The sequence below is a fragment of the Arctopsyche grandis genome, chromosome 10, assembly GCF_051622035.1.
Source record: "Arctopsyche grandis isolate Sample6627 chromosome 10, ASM5162203v2, whole genome shotgun sequence".
NCBI classification, from domain to species: Eukaryota; Metazoa; Arthropoda; class Insecta; order Trichoptera; family Hydropsychidae; genus Arctopsyche; species Arctopsyche grandis.
The window spans coordinates 22,671,352-22,687,419 of NC_135364.1; the positions used below are offsets into that span (position 1 = coordinate 22,671,352).

The following is a 16,068-nucleotide window of genomic DNA, read 5'->3' on the forward strand; positions in this document are numbered from 1 at the left end:
TAAGAATCCATCAATGCGGGCATTAAAAGTGTTTACCTTTGGAATTGAATTTCGAAAGCTTTTTATTTTCACATGCACGTTTCGCGCAAAATATGCACACGAAAATTTGCATGAGTGTCGTTTCGGCATCCTCGCTCCGAATAATACAATATGCATAAAAAAATACAAAAGGTATATGTACATACACCTCCACGGATAGATAGATAGATGACTTTGTTTGCGGCGTGTATGTATATTTTCGAATTTGCTTTCGAAAAGCAATCCGTTTTGCATATTATTATTATTGCGTTTTGCGTCACAACCTCAAGAAGATTCGCGCGCTGATGTCTCCTCTCCGTCACGTGATGTTTTCGGCTTTTTATCCGAAACCGGTTGTTCGAAAAAACGACCGCCATGGTTGTGAAGCACTGGAAAATTTCAGTATCAATATTTTCCCGTTGTAAGTTGACGTCTGATCGTCGGATCGAGCTGCTGTATGTATTTAAAAAAAAATAGTGAAACAATTTACAATCTGTAAAACTTACGATTTTTACGGAATTCCCCCCCCCCCACCCCCACCTCTCATCACCTTCATCCCTCGAGTTAATTGAAATGTTGGTATAATATAATAAAATGTCACACATCGGCGTTCCGTTAACCTTTTCGGGGTGGGGCTTTCGGTCAAATTGTGACTTTTATGTCCGTTTGATATATCGAAAATGTCTATTGTGAGAGGGAAGAGAATAAATTGTGAGGATTTTGTCATAAAATCTTTTTTCGTCAACCCCTTTTTTACTCGGTATTATAAATATATCCAATTACTACATCTTCATATTTATAAACAATCTTCTACGTTTTTTTTAATTATAAAATAATTAGTAGCTTAAGATCTTATCGTTTGTGTTTCGATCCTTCAAATTTATATATAAAAAAAATTTAATTGGCGTTTTTGTAAATAGGATATTCAGATCAGATTTGTGCGTGAATTTTGTTTGGCGGAGAATTTCGTGTGATTTAAAATAGAATTTTGGTAAGTATTTCTAAGATACAGTAATACATAATCCTGTTAATGAAAAGGGTAAAAATATATTTAAATAAACGGAAAATATAATAAATTCTTACAATATAATTCAATGTATGTATATGTTGTGTAATTATTCAATTGTTAATACTTTGTATTTATTTTTTAAATAAAATATCGATATACATATACATACATAAATAAATATAACCTTGACCTATAATCATAATGCGTGACGACTTATATCATTAATTAAATTAGTAATTGACGCACATTCTTTATGTCTTCGTAATTTCAATCATGCATATTATTCGCAGACAATAAAAAACTCTCTCCTTTGTTTACTATGTATGTATGTTTATAGTATTGTCAAGTCACAGCTACTTTTCCGAAGTATTTTTTGTCGTTCTCTATTAAATGATAAGATCGTGCTAAATTCGACCGTCGTGACTGATACGTATCACATCACTCCATTATAATACATATAATAAATATAAATTAAATTCCTCCAACGACGAGGAAAAAATATCACGTAAAGATAACCGTTATTGCATCGTCTCTCGGGCGAAATTAAAAATAGTTAAAAGCGAAAGAGACCCGCCTGTCGTTAGTCAGAAACCGCAATAAGCGACTTTATTGTAAAATTTTGTTTCATACCATCTACTAGTGACCGGTTAGGATATAAATATTCCTGCGGCTCTTGGGCAACCCCGCAGAGGAAAATCTCATTAGGTCCGGTCAGTTCTCGGGTTCGTCTTCCGGTTTTCCGGTTTTTTTTTAGAAGATATATGGCGAGTACGTCGGAGACCGTTTCGAAAGTGCTCGAGATCGCCGATACCTTTTCCGGCGTTAAATCGGTTGAAAATTGTCTGAACTTTACCTGAAAAACTGTAACTTTTCTCTCCTAAAGGATAATTGGAACGGTCACGCGTGAATCTTAAAAACGGTTACACGCTTAGCCTCTCTTCCATTATTCGTTTCTCTGCTTTTACTCACGTGTGTTGTATGTTATGTTGTGTATAGGCAGTGGTTCTTATACCGACTTAGGCTCACTGGGGAAAATAAAATTCGTATCCTTTGGAAGCGTCGTGTGTTGCCTGTCTGGGAAACTTCCAACCCTTATTTTTTTGTCGCAAGGAACGACAAAAGAAATGGAAGGTAGAGTAATCGAACGTTCGGAAAAGCTCCTTTCCTACGAACGAGTCGATGCAATCGCGCACGATCGTGCCTTTTTCTCATTGATATTTTCTTTTTTCGTAAGGCAAGGATATGCTCTGAATAATGTAATATAATATGATAGTATAATTCGGTTATGTGATTGGTTCCGAGATAGATTTTGTTGGAAGTAAAATTCATCGCATCAGTGTGTCCATATCAAAGTTGGTTTGGTAATTTTTCCTTGATAATTTTTAGAGTCCTCAATTTAATCTCTTACAAATAAATATATAGAAATTGTAAGGTTTTTAAGCAATGATTTAAATTCTTCGAAAATATTATCGATAATTCGACGGTTTTTTAAATAAGTTTTGTCTTAAATTTTGTCGATGTATACATGCTTTTAAAAAATTATATACAATTTTTTATTGTAGTACCTACACATATATGTATACCATCATTTAATTTTTTTCATCAAATATGTATCATAGATGATACAATATTTTTAATTCCGTTTAGTAAAAATGCTGAACAATTCCAATAATTTAAAGCAAAATAAAAAGAACACTTCACTGAAAATGAATCAATTACGAAATTGGCAGGTTATTCCACTTTTTGTGAAATTAATTTTCAAATATCATAAGTCGCATTAATTTAGTGAAATTTTAATTTGAAAATACAACATGAATGTTAGATCTTTATACTGCATAAAAAAGTTATTCTATAAAAGTTTTATTATATAATTTGGAAATTTAAACTCCATACATATAATTAGTTTTGTTATGAGGTCTCATTTTAGTTTCAAATTTAATATTTATTAGGCATATAAACCGTAGCTCGAAACATATTGTACGGATTTTAAATTTTAAAATAAAGTCTAGCTGTAAGAGATGTTTTTCAATATACTACATATGTATGTATATTGTATAGTATGTACATTCAAATTGCTTAATAACTCATAATATTAAGCGCTTAAAGCGTAACTATATTGTAATTATATTTTATTAACACAAAGCACGCTTTAAGAAAATGGCGTATAATTTTCACCGAGGATTGCAGTGAACTGGTTTCCACATATTTCCTTGAGAGGAATTAATTATTGTGAACGAAGAAAACGTAGCTAATTGTACAAACACATATTTCAAATAACAAAATATCTTACAATTTTGTAAGTGGAAGTTTAAAAACATTTCATGAAACAAACAACAATTAAATATAACGAATGTACATACATATAATATCGTGCGATGATTTTTGTAAATTGTATTTTTTATTAACGATAGTCTATATTTTTCCAAGGTTGAATTAAATAATAGTAATGACATTGTGATGGAATGGATTTGTGTATATTATAGTTGTGTGTGTATATTTTGTATATATTAAATGTTTTGCGTTTTCCAAGTTCTGCGTGTCATTAAAATTCCAGAATTGAAGGGCTCTTTATTTTCGGGACACATTAATCACCCTGACACGAGTCGGGGAAAACAAAGAAAATCAATCGATTATCTTTATTTGAGCCTCTCGAAAGCCTGTCTCTCTCTGGTCCTTTCCACTCGGATATTATTAGAGTGTAATTAGAAGCGATTGTGCGATCAACCATAATGGAAAAATACTCTCGTTTCACTCCCCCCCCTTTCCTCTCTTTATGTTTATTCCATCGGTCGTTTTTGGGACGTTAATTAGTTCTGTTTTATTTTGTTATGTTATTATTGCCCATATATACAATATAAAATTGAACGTCTGTCTCGATGGGGAATGGGAAATGTGAAAAAATTCCACATAAAATGATGTAATTCGATGAATAAATATTTACGTTTGAATGTACATAAGAAGGTTAAGGTCTTATGTATAATAATATTTAATTGATTTTTTGATATTATAATTTTTTAAATATCTATTTTAAATATTTTTTGATATTATTATTATTTTGGAGTCAATTTATGTATTTATATGTGAGGGTTATTAGCGAATTGCTGTTGAAAAATTATTTTGTAAGCTTTGCTTGAGTGGTTTCAATAAAATAAAATATTTGACCTTTATAAAGCGTTCTTCAAATTTTCAACAGTAAAAATTTAAATAGCCAGGCATTAAAAACGAGTTATAATTTCAATTTTATACATACATATTTGCTCAGATTTATTATGCGTGTATGTTTAATAATATCACGCTAATATAATCTGTGTTGCCCCTGTAAACCGTTCGCTACATGACACTGCATAATTAATCGAATGCAAAACAATGATTGATCCAAAGCCGCACTCGTGCAGGATTACAGCTTCTGAATTAGATCGAATCTTAGCTAATAATAGTTTGTTACATGGGTTAGGCTAAATATACGTTAAACGACCAGGACAATTCATTAAATAGTCTGAACTAGTAGAATATTTGAAGCTAGAAAATATTTGAATATTTGTGTGCGGAAAACTGCTTCATATCACGATTGTTCGAGAGGCTTTCCAGTTATACAGGTAGTTTTGAATAAATTAAATCATATAATAAATGAAATAACAAAACGATTGTATTACTGCGGTTCTGTTTATAAAACATCTCATTAACCATTATACAAAAATGTTGCTTAAAATGTTAATGTTGGGACGATTATGAAAATGTTTACGATTCAATCGAAACGGCACTTTGCGACCTCTGAGGAAACACGTGTATACATTCGTATATATGGATGTACACGTGTCGGGTAAATGCAATAAAATTATTTAAGCGCTTAAGACGCGTGAAATTGACGTCTCATTATTACATTATATTTATATAATACACTTATGCATAATTCAGTAAATTTAAATGAAGGTAACTCTCTCATCGATGATGAATAAATCATGCAAATGGCACGCCTTATTTGAATGGTCCACGCATAAAGTTATAAACAATTCCCCTTTTGTCAACATCAATGGCGTATGGAAGTGGCCGAAATTCTCGCCATTCGCGAATTATGCACATAAATTATTAATTTTTTCAAAAATTTTCCCCACCCCTTTTTTTCCTCACGCTCCAAACTTTTCTTTAAGCACTGTACGATGTCTTATGAAATTATTTCAAGACTTGATTGTAACCTTAAAAATATCGCTATATGTATATTTGAAGGCCTTAAAGTGGTTGCATATTTTTTTGAATTAATTCCTTAACCCCCCCCCCCCTAGGTTCTTAAGTATCAATTGGTACTTCATTTTAATTTTAAAATTTCTAGTGATTTTCTATAGAAAATGAATTTTTGGTTTTCGGTTTTTTGAGTATATTTGGACTAATTATTTGTGGTCAATTACTGATTTGAATATTGATCTATTAGAAAGCATACGCTTTTTTATGGTTAGTATAAAAACATGGATCTTGCAAAGGATGAATAATGCATAGTACATGCTCGTATATATAATATTTATGTATACAGGCAAAAAATTAAATTTTTATATATTTACTGATTTCATTTGGAGCCCTCATTTAATAAAAGACTTTGTATATAAAGAAAAGGTCCAACGAATAATAAAACAAATGCCTTCAGAACTTTCTATGATATGAGATTGAAAATAATGAATCTCTCCACTTTGGAGACTTGAAGATTGAGATGTGACCTGAATTGAAGTCTATAAAATTATAAATAACAATTACAATTATCCTATGATAAACTTCTTTATGTTTAACAATAACACTTATCTGAAAGGTCATACTCTCAGACTCCAAAAATATATTTAATACAAAATAATTAGAGAATACTTCTTTAAAAATTTGGAATAGCCTGTCCATTGAATTAATAACTTCTAATAACTTAAACCTTTTTAAAAATAAATTTGATGATTACCTTAAAATAAACGGGATCTTTGGATTTTCTCATCTTGTTTTTTAATTGTTTATTTTATTTTCCTCTACTTCAAGTTCTTTATATTTATTTTCGGTTTTCTTTGTGTTTGTTTTTTTAATCTTATATGATATATGTATTTTTGTAGAACTGTTTGTACTCGTATTAACAAGACCCATGGCTTAATCGTTTGAAATAAATATGTTCAAATATTCAAAAACTACTCATGGGTTGGGTTCATAAGGAAAAACGACGTTTATTAAATATAATGGAAAACATTATGTAAATATAGTAAAAATGCAGTAATAATAAATAGTGTAAATATAGATATACAATTTATATGTATGTATCTATATATGTGGGGGATGTTGGATACAATTTTCGTATATTATGAAGTTTTGTCTGTATATTTTGATTTAAATATTGACTATACCGTAAGGAAAAGGTTAAGATGAAATCTGTGAAGTCAATTTAGTAATAACCTTTTTAATTAGAATAAATTATAAATAAACATAAGGTTGAAGTATCGTAAAAACTTTATAACCCTTCACATTACATACAATATACATAAAAGGGTTGGCTATGCATTTGCCGTCGGTGAAAGTAAAAGCCATTAATATTTGTAACAATGATAAAAAAATTTCGTTACAGGAAACTCAAATTAAAGTGTTTGCAAATATCCACTACAGAAAATCTTCTTCACTTTTTATGAGTCATAACTCTTGACGCGGTTCTGTATTAGAGTTCGTCTACTCCCGAGCCATTATTCATTTTATAATAGTTACGATAGGAATTGGCAAGATTCTAGGTCAAGTCTCGGCTATTCTCTTCTCTCATAATTCACGTCAGTGTTTAAAAAATAACTGAAGATATTCGTGTCATGTATACATATTCGAATTTCAATCGACGATTGCAACTTGTTGCTGTATTTCCTCCGATAAAAAAAGGTTAAGAACACCTGCTGTTGATACTTGATATATGTCCCATTTTTTATGACTCACATGCCCTTTACGTGCATACATTTAAATAGTCGTATATGTGAGGTGACATTTTAAAGTGCCGCTGTTAAGGTTAACGTTTCTTTTTTTATATTTTTATATATTTTTTGGGTTGAAAAAGATTGTACGTTTCAAGCAGGCACAGCTGCCCCCTTTTTTAGTATATTTTTTGGGTCTTTAATCCATGGGTCGATATTTTCGAAGTCTCCGGCCGCAATTAATGGGTCGTGATAGGGAAAAAGAGATTTTCCATCTTCTCCTTCATTTGCCCTTAATGTGAGCATTAAAGGCGTCCCGTCACCCATCGGAAAATGTGTCGCTTTCAATAAAATCAAACGACACCCCTAAGCGAATTTTCCCAGCTAAACTTTGCACTCTGTCTATTTCAACCACCGTCAAAGTGCTTGCGGTATGATCCTAAAGTTTCCAGATTTAATTAGCATGAACAAAATTAAAATTCAACAGTGCGTGTTCGATTAGGCAGATTGCTTAGTGTTTGACTTGGATGAATGCGTGCGTATGATTTTCAAATCAATGGCGAACCGGTTTTTGTATGAAAGAAAAAACCGTAAAGCTTAATGAAAAGTTTGTTTGAGCCATCGTTAGTGATAATGGAATTCTCACGCGGCTGTAAAAAAACATCATCATTATTTTTTATCAAATCACGTGTCACTTTTATTAGGTACGAGTATGTTTGGTATGGAGAAGGTAAATGTAACTTTTATTATTATGACGGCACCATCATTTTTTAACACGCTCGTGCAATGACATAGTGTTCTTTTGCGATAAGTGTGATATTCTGTGAGCATTAAATCTAGACCACACATGTATGTAGAAGCAAGTAGAAAAAATTCTATAATCATGAAAAGTGGAGTACAATGGTTGCGATTCTAAAAATAAAAATTAGTGATTCATATATTTTCTTATCGTTGAAATGTGCTAAAGTTCGTTTCAATTAATTATATCTTATAATGAGAACAGTTTTGTGATGTGATTAATTCAAAAGTCATTGAATTTGACTCATTTTATCAACAAATTGCAGATCAATTATATTTGATCGACATACATACAAACATATGTATATCATATGCATCATCCACATATTTTTTAACAGGTAAACCATTTTTTTTAAATTGCAAACATTACAAATACAATAATATTTATTTATTTATTTTTTATTTAATCAAGAAATGTACATCCGTCATTATGGATCGCTCCAATGCGACGAGTGTACTATAGACATTAGAAATTAATTATATTATTGTAGTAGTACACTCGTCGCTTTTGAGCGAAATCTAAAGACGAGTGTACATGTTCGATTGAAATCAAATAAAATAAATAAACATTTTAGCGGTATGTATGTACATACATATGTAGGTAGGTAGCATATTTATAAAAACAACAAATTCGGGTAAGAAACTCGATAGAAACGGGGATAGGTTGCCAATTTAGTGGAAACGTTTCAACAATGGAATATGATTAAAATATAAACTCTGGTAAGAAACGATCGACCTGGGGTCATATACATACATATATCCAAGGTCTAGCCAGTTATATCGGTCCAGAGAATGAACTCAAGACCCCTAAGTTGAAAGCATTATACGCTATCCACTGAGTCATGTCGCTGGTAATCTGAATCATTTGTGTCATCTGAATAATTTGTTTTATCTGAAATTTCGGTTAAGTTTATTATGTAGTATAAAAACGAATATTATGAATATTACTGAAACATCGCGTTTATTACTCAATACAATGATGAAAGTCGACAAAATTTAAATAAACAATTAATTTTAAGAACTGTTGGAGAACATTTGAGGTTTATTGCTATAAATGAAAACAAATCTGGTTCGTAGTAACTTGGTTTAGACTTGTTTAGAGCTAAAACAATAATTGAATGAAATATGTCTGTATGTGTTGTACTCGTACATATTTACACTTAGCACTTGGCAGTACATATTCCAGTTACAAAGTTTTGAACGAACACATTCTGATCATGTGTGAATTGAAAGGGAAATCTGTACATATATTCTCAAAAGTGCCATTATCGACACACGCTTTTCTGGGATTATTATTGTGCAAATGTCAAACTTGCGTAGACAGTTTCGAAAGGGTCTCGTAATCCCATCAATTGGATACTTAAACCTTTAGACGTCCAATGAAAGTTCAGAAAAAGAGTCGCGAAACGTTATTGCGATAAGCTCGTTTGTTTTTTACTGTCATACAGAACGTACATACGTATAATTCAAAGTAACTGATAGTATATATATATATATATATATATATATATATATATATATACTATACATTGGCCAGATAAATGTACATATGTATTTATATAAAGCAAATTTGAAATTCAATAATATAATTTTCAATACAGGATTTCACTTTATTTGATTTGTTCACATTTTAGAATATAAATTTTGACTCAAATGAGTAATTTGATTAAGGGGGAACCTTTCCTGGAATTAGTTAATAATGGTTTCTCTTTGAACTACATATAAATGGGAAGGAGACGGGAGATATACGAGTATGTATGTGAATAGCGCCCTAGAGAATGTATGTATGTAGAACGAATCAAGGTAGACAACAAGGTCGTTGGGTGATGAAATATGAAAAATGTGTGAAATTACACGAATAAATTTAGACCGGAATAGGGGAGAACGGAAGTGTGTAAGAAAGGGATTCATAGATACATACATATGTACAGGTATATGTTGTAGTGGATCATACTTGACTGACACTGATGATGATGACACGTGAGTGAGATATTTATGTGTACATTTTGTATATAGAGTTTTTTAAAGTTGGTTTCTTGTGATGGTATAACATTTTCACTACTGTTGATATTCATTACTAGGACAAATTTACAAGGAAAAGAAAATAAGGATAAAGTTTTTTTGTTAATATTAAACCACAACTAAAAAAATAAAATTGGATGAGGTTACGTATGTATATATTATATTATAATATATATATATATATATATATATATATATATATATATATATATATATATATATATATATATATATATATATATATATATATATGTTTCTGTTTTGCGTAACGCTCATCCATCTCACCCCACAAGTTTTCCTAATTACGTTTACCCATCTTCCCTGCGGTCTTCCTTTTGCCCTTTTGCATTGTCTCGGGTACAATTCTAGCACTTATTTTGTCTACCTTTTGTCCATTCTTCTAGCCACGTGACCTGCCCATTGCCATTTCTATACATAGTTTATTACATATATTCAGGTGTACACCCAAATATAATATTTACATTAAACACGACGTCTATGGTCAAACATTGTAGAGAAGTATTGTAACTATTATTTGTACAAGGCAAATACAAACATCGATTAAATATTAAAAAATCGACCGACAGAGACATCTATGGACAATTATGCAGCATTCATACATTTCAGCGAAATTCAAGATGCTGAAAAACTCTGCTGAAATTTTGCGAGAAAATGTGTAAAGGTTGGTGATTTAATGTCAAACTCTTTCAATGAAAATCAAATAAATCGGCAAACTCTGATAGGAAACGATCGAACTGGAGTCACATATCCAAGATCTGGCCAGCAGCAACTGGTGAGATTGAACTCGTGACCACTTTGTTTGAAAGCATTATTTGCTAACCACTCTTCTTTATATATATAACCAGTAGCGTGGTCTAGTGGTGAATGTTGAATTATCTCGTACTTGATGTTACGAGTTCGATTCCCGCAGTCAATTCGATTCGAAGTCTCGCTATTGGCCAGACCTTGGTTTGTCAAGGTCGATCGTTTCTTATCAGAATTTGCCAATTTTTCTGATTTTCATTGAAACGATTCCTGTAAAATTGGCGTTTCCTTCCCAATTTTCTGTTGCGAACCTTTAGTTATTGTTATATCTTAGGTTTCGCCATATTGCTCACCATAGATGTCTCTGTGGTTGTTTATCGAATATAAAAATTCGTATTGTTACATGAAAGTTATTCATCGTTATTTATCGTATAAATACGATGTTTGTAATATCTGACCATAGATATCAGATATTGTTTAGATTTACATGTATCTATGTAATAATTATGTGGACCAGGAAGGCGCATTTGGGGTTTACCTGTTAAGCCTTCCTGGTATATTTGTATATATGTATGTAAAATATATATGTAGGTTTGGAATGAGAATGAAGATTTAAAGAAAAATCCGTAGAGGTTGACTAGGTGGCAGATATGATCGAGGGAGTAAAACGGTTGAATTAGCACTGGGAAGAAGTGTAGCTAGACAAAAGAAGTATTTGAAAGATATAAAAAGGACGAAGAAGAAAACAAATAAGACCGAAAGAAAAATGAATAGATGAACTGAACTGTGCGAATTAAAGGCATTTTTTCCGAGACGTATTTATGAATTCTGTAGAAATCTTTGTATGCACATGAAAATCTACATAAGCTGGGTATATACTCAACGTATATTGTGTGTTGTTGGCAACAGTCGATTGAATAAGCAGAATTCAGCTTAGAATGTGGTACAATGGGTCGTTTACGGATCGTTTATTGAAGTCGTAGGAGCTCCTCGCGCGCGAACGAATTCCAATTATCAGCTCGCTTTGCACTTATATTGATTATGAGAAGGCATTCGATTCAATTAATATTTCCGAGGAACCGAAACCTTAAAGGAAACAATATATACGCACAATAATGGCGAATTTAATTTAGGAATTTCAGTTTAATTAGGATTTTCGTCTCGTAGTGACAACCGGCAGATGTGTAGAATTTGAACATACATACATATGTATAGTATGGAAACGTATTTATGTAAGTATGATTCAAACTCTGTGCTGTTTGTGCCGTCATGAAATTGACTACAATAGGGTTGATGTAACTTTGAATGTGTATGAGTGTGTGTTTGATGTATTCAATTGTAAAATTGCTTTCAATGGTAGGACTTTTTGTGTAATTTTTAATAAAATGAAAAATGTCCGTCGTTTGATTAATTGGGAAAGAAAATCGGTAACTTGTGATTTTTAATTAAAATCTAGATGGGATTGTAATTATTTCATGTTTCAAAATAACAATGAAAAAGTAAAATCTTCAACAAATCTCAACACCTACTTGATAGTCTCTGGGGGTGAAATCAACCCTCGTTAAGAGCTTTCGCTTGAGAAGATCTGAATAAGTAAGTTAGGTGTACCATATATGTAGGTATCAGTGAGAGGAATTCTCAAATTTTATTCAATTTAAAAGGTAAATAAATCTTTTGTTGATTTTTTTTCATAAAAATAAAATATTATGTAGTATAAAATAATTACAGAATGTCTTTTTATATGATTTATTGGAAATCCTGAGTATCTTCCGTTTTGAATTCATGTATATAGAGGAAAACAAGCAATAAGTATTGTTAGGGAATAAGTATTTGGAATAAATGAATTTATTAAATGTATGAATTGTATATTGAAATGGTTTTTTCCAAAGGATGTAAATATTCAAAAATAAAAATATCATTCTATGGAAACATTTTACGTAAATTTCAATACAATAAATCCATCTCTTAGTTTTCGCGGTATACGATTTCACTATTAACCAGCATTTCTACAACTTTGAACAAGCTCTTTGTCTCGATTTATGCATTGTTTGGTGAAACTTTTATCATTTAACGCGTAAATCTAGGGATAAATTTATTATACTTAATATAATATAGAAGAAACTTTGCTAATTCAATCTGTTCCATTATGTTTTTTTTTCTCTTCCACCGAGAAAGAATTACAATTAAATTTTTTCGTCAAGATAGAAATCTCGGGATATTTTTCGCAAATATCTTATTTACCCACTTATATTTATATGTATATGTATGTAGGTATATGTGAATGACAACGAATGCTTATACATCAATTAAAATGCTAAGAATGGCTTAACGAAAGATTGATCTAATAAGTTCTATACTTCATTTCATTTTCATTCTATTTATATACATATTTCATTTAAAATTTTAATAAAATATATAAATTTTAGGAGATTATGGATGGTTAATTTATTTTTATAAAAAAGAAAGAGTGAAAAAGTTTGTGTCAGAACCTACATATTTTGATATTGATTAAAAATATAATTTGTCATTTAACGAGCATCGTAACTATAGATATAGTCACTAAATCATACAAACTGTAGAGATTTATTTCCCTTGTTGCGAAAACCTTTAAGAATCTTCATACTCTAATATTGCCTTACAGCAGTCTGGTTCACAGCAATATGGAGTATGCTTCGGTCATACATACATATGGTCTTCTTTTTATCAATGTCATGTAGATCGCTTAGAGAGTATTCAGAAGCGTTTTCATCGTCTTTTATCCCATAAATGCTGGTCTTGTTAGATTGTTGCCAACCTATAAAGACAGATTTTCATATTTTAAGATCAAGTTTTGTCTCATTGCTGAAGTGTTTCTGATTTATTACTCTTACATAAATAGTTAATGGTCAATACTCGGTTAACTACATAGATGATAAATTTTTTAATAATTATACTTAATTTCATGGTAAAATTGCCCGAATATGCCCTTTTATGATTGTGCAAATGATTTCCCTGATTTTTTCTCTAATTCAACCAGCAGAATAGGCTAGTGGTTAGCATATAATGCTTTGAACAGAGTGGTCACGAGTTCAAATCCCTATGGTTTCTACTTGGTTTTGGCCAGACCTTGGGTTTGCGACTTCAGGTCGATCGTTCCATATCAGAGTTTGCCAATTTATCTGATTTTCATTGAAACGGTTCCAACAAATTGGTAACCTTACTCATTTTCTCGCAAAATCTCGAGTTTTCGGCAATCTCGAATTTCGCTGAATTGTATAAAATGCTGCAAATTTACAAATTTAAGCATAAATGTCTATGTGAATGTTAATTGATATGTATTTACTGAATTGTTTAAATGCTGAAAATTTACAAATTTGACCATAGATGTCAATGTGGAAATTAATTGATATTTATGTACATATGTACTTTGTATAATACTTATAATATTTGTATCAAATGTATGCACAATGTTTCTGGCCGAGAAGGCGCATATTGGGGTTAACTGTTAGGCCTTCCTGGTATAAAATAAATAATATAAAAAGTACTTAATATTGAAGGAAGGTGAAGAAGAAAATCTGTAGTTGATTTGTTGTCATTCATTGTTTTATTTATATTTACTATGTTTTTGTAATTTTTTAAAAAATACGTTTCACTTCGCCTTTTGGTCTGACTATTCTTACATTCTTCCGATCGTTTTGAAACTTTTTGTATTTATTATATAACCACGAGGTGCTAACTTTAATAGGAATTTAAATATTGTTTTTTTTTCTGGCTCTTTTTATTTTATTTAAAATATTTGGGGGAGACGGCAAAGCCGATAGGCCCAAGGGGTTTGAATAAACATATTTTACAAATTATACATATATGCAATTAAAAAATGAGAAAAATTAAAATACATTAAAAAAAAAAAAAAAAAAAAACAATATTAAAATAAAATAAGAGAAGAAAAAAATATAAAATATATAAACAAAAAAGATAAAAATACAGAAATATGATTATGGGAAAGAAGAATCACAAAAATCCTTTGGTTTTAAAAAAAGTATCAAGATTATTCTTAAAAATATTAATATTATTAGAGGTTACTAAATCATTGGGAAGACTACTCCAAACTGAAGCCACTCTGTTAGAAAAGAATAAATCTCTGATCAAAATTATGTTTATATTTATTTTTCTCTTTCATTATATTTTTATTCTGTATGTGTACTCGTATGTAGTTTTTAACTATTTAATTAGATACCTTATTGATGCAATTTCATAGAAATTAAATTATTCGACCTTCATTGATATCCCGTTGAGTAGGTGTGAGAGTTACTATTGTTGAAGTAGACATTTCAAGATAATTCACACTTTTTTTATGATAAAACAGCAATGCGATAACTACATATGTATGTATGTATGTATTAGGGATCCCAAATACATACATACATACATATGTATGTATGTATGTACATATTTGTATCCTGCTGGTTAAAAAAGTTGGCCCAAAATCGTCGTTGGTTTAGGCCGTACGCAGCATAAGTCAATTATGGGCACATATATTATACATATATGTACATATATGTACATATATGTACATATATGTACATATATGTACATACATAGTACCGTTTACCACGCACCCTTTTTTTTTGATCTTTCGACTTAAGATCTTTCGATTTTCGATCTTCGCCTTCCGATATTTGATTTTTCGACCTTTTCACTTTCGGTGCCATGAGGTAGACCCCCCTAGTATAGGGTTGCCATACGTCCCAGTTTACGGGGACATGTCCCCGTTTTGAGGCTTGCGTCCCAGTGTCCCCTTCAGAAGGATATTTTTGTCCCAGTTTTCCATAGATATTATTTAAAAATATATCTTTACGATAATATATAATTAAATGGGTTTGTACTAGAAGCAGATGGTTATCACTCCTTCCATCAATTACAAGGATACTAAGTATGTGGGAGGCGTTGAAAGACTTTTTCTTAAAAGAAGAAAATGCTCCAAAAGCGATAATTGATTTCTTTAAAAATCCTTTGTCGGAACTTTATACCATGTTTGTACACAGTCAAATGTTTTTATTTGAAAAGCAAATTAAAAAGCCTGAAAATGCTATTATAACTACAATAGAAGTAAAACATATTTTAGAAGATACAAAAAAACAATTAATGGAAAGATTAACTAGTAAATATGTACATAGGTTTACAAGCAAAACAAACTGAATAAATGCAAAGAAATTACGATAATACAATTAAAAGTGTTTGATGAAGAAGTGGATAATTTCTTCAAAGTTGGAATTAAATATTTGGAACAGCGGTCTGTTCCAATCGCGAAATATAATGTTTTTTCATGGATGCTTCTCAATGATGTACTCAAATGGGAACGCTTTGAAGAAACTATTGCATATTTAAGTAACATCAATATATTTTTCACGGATTCAATTCACGAAGAAGTACATAATTAATGTACATGAAATCATTTAATATTACAATCTCTTAATATTATAATTAAACATGATTCAATTTCTTATAATTAAACTATCAAAAATTATAATAAATTATTTTTATTGGGGGGGGGGGGGGTATCCCCGTCTA

At 30.7% G+C, this 16,068-nt stretch overlaps 1 protein-coding gene across 5 annotated transcripts in view; it reads left to right on the forward strand.

Annotated features, from left to right (window-relative positions):
* Positions 1 to 16,068, forward strand: part of LOC143918344 (potassium voltage-gated channel subfamily KQT member 1-like) — a 275,499-nt gene that overhangs the window by 11,227 nt on the left and 248,204 nt on the right. The window lies entirely within an intron of this gene.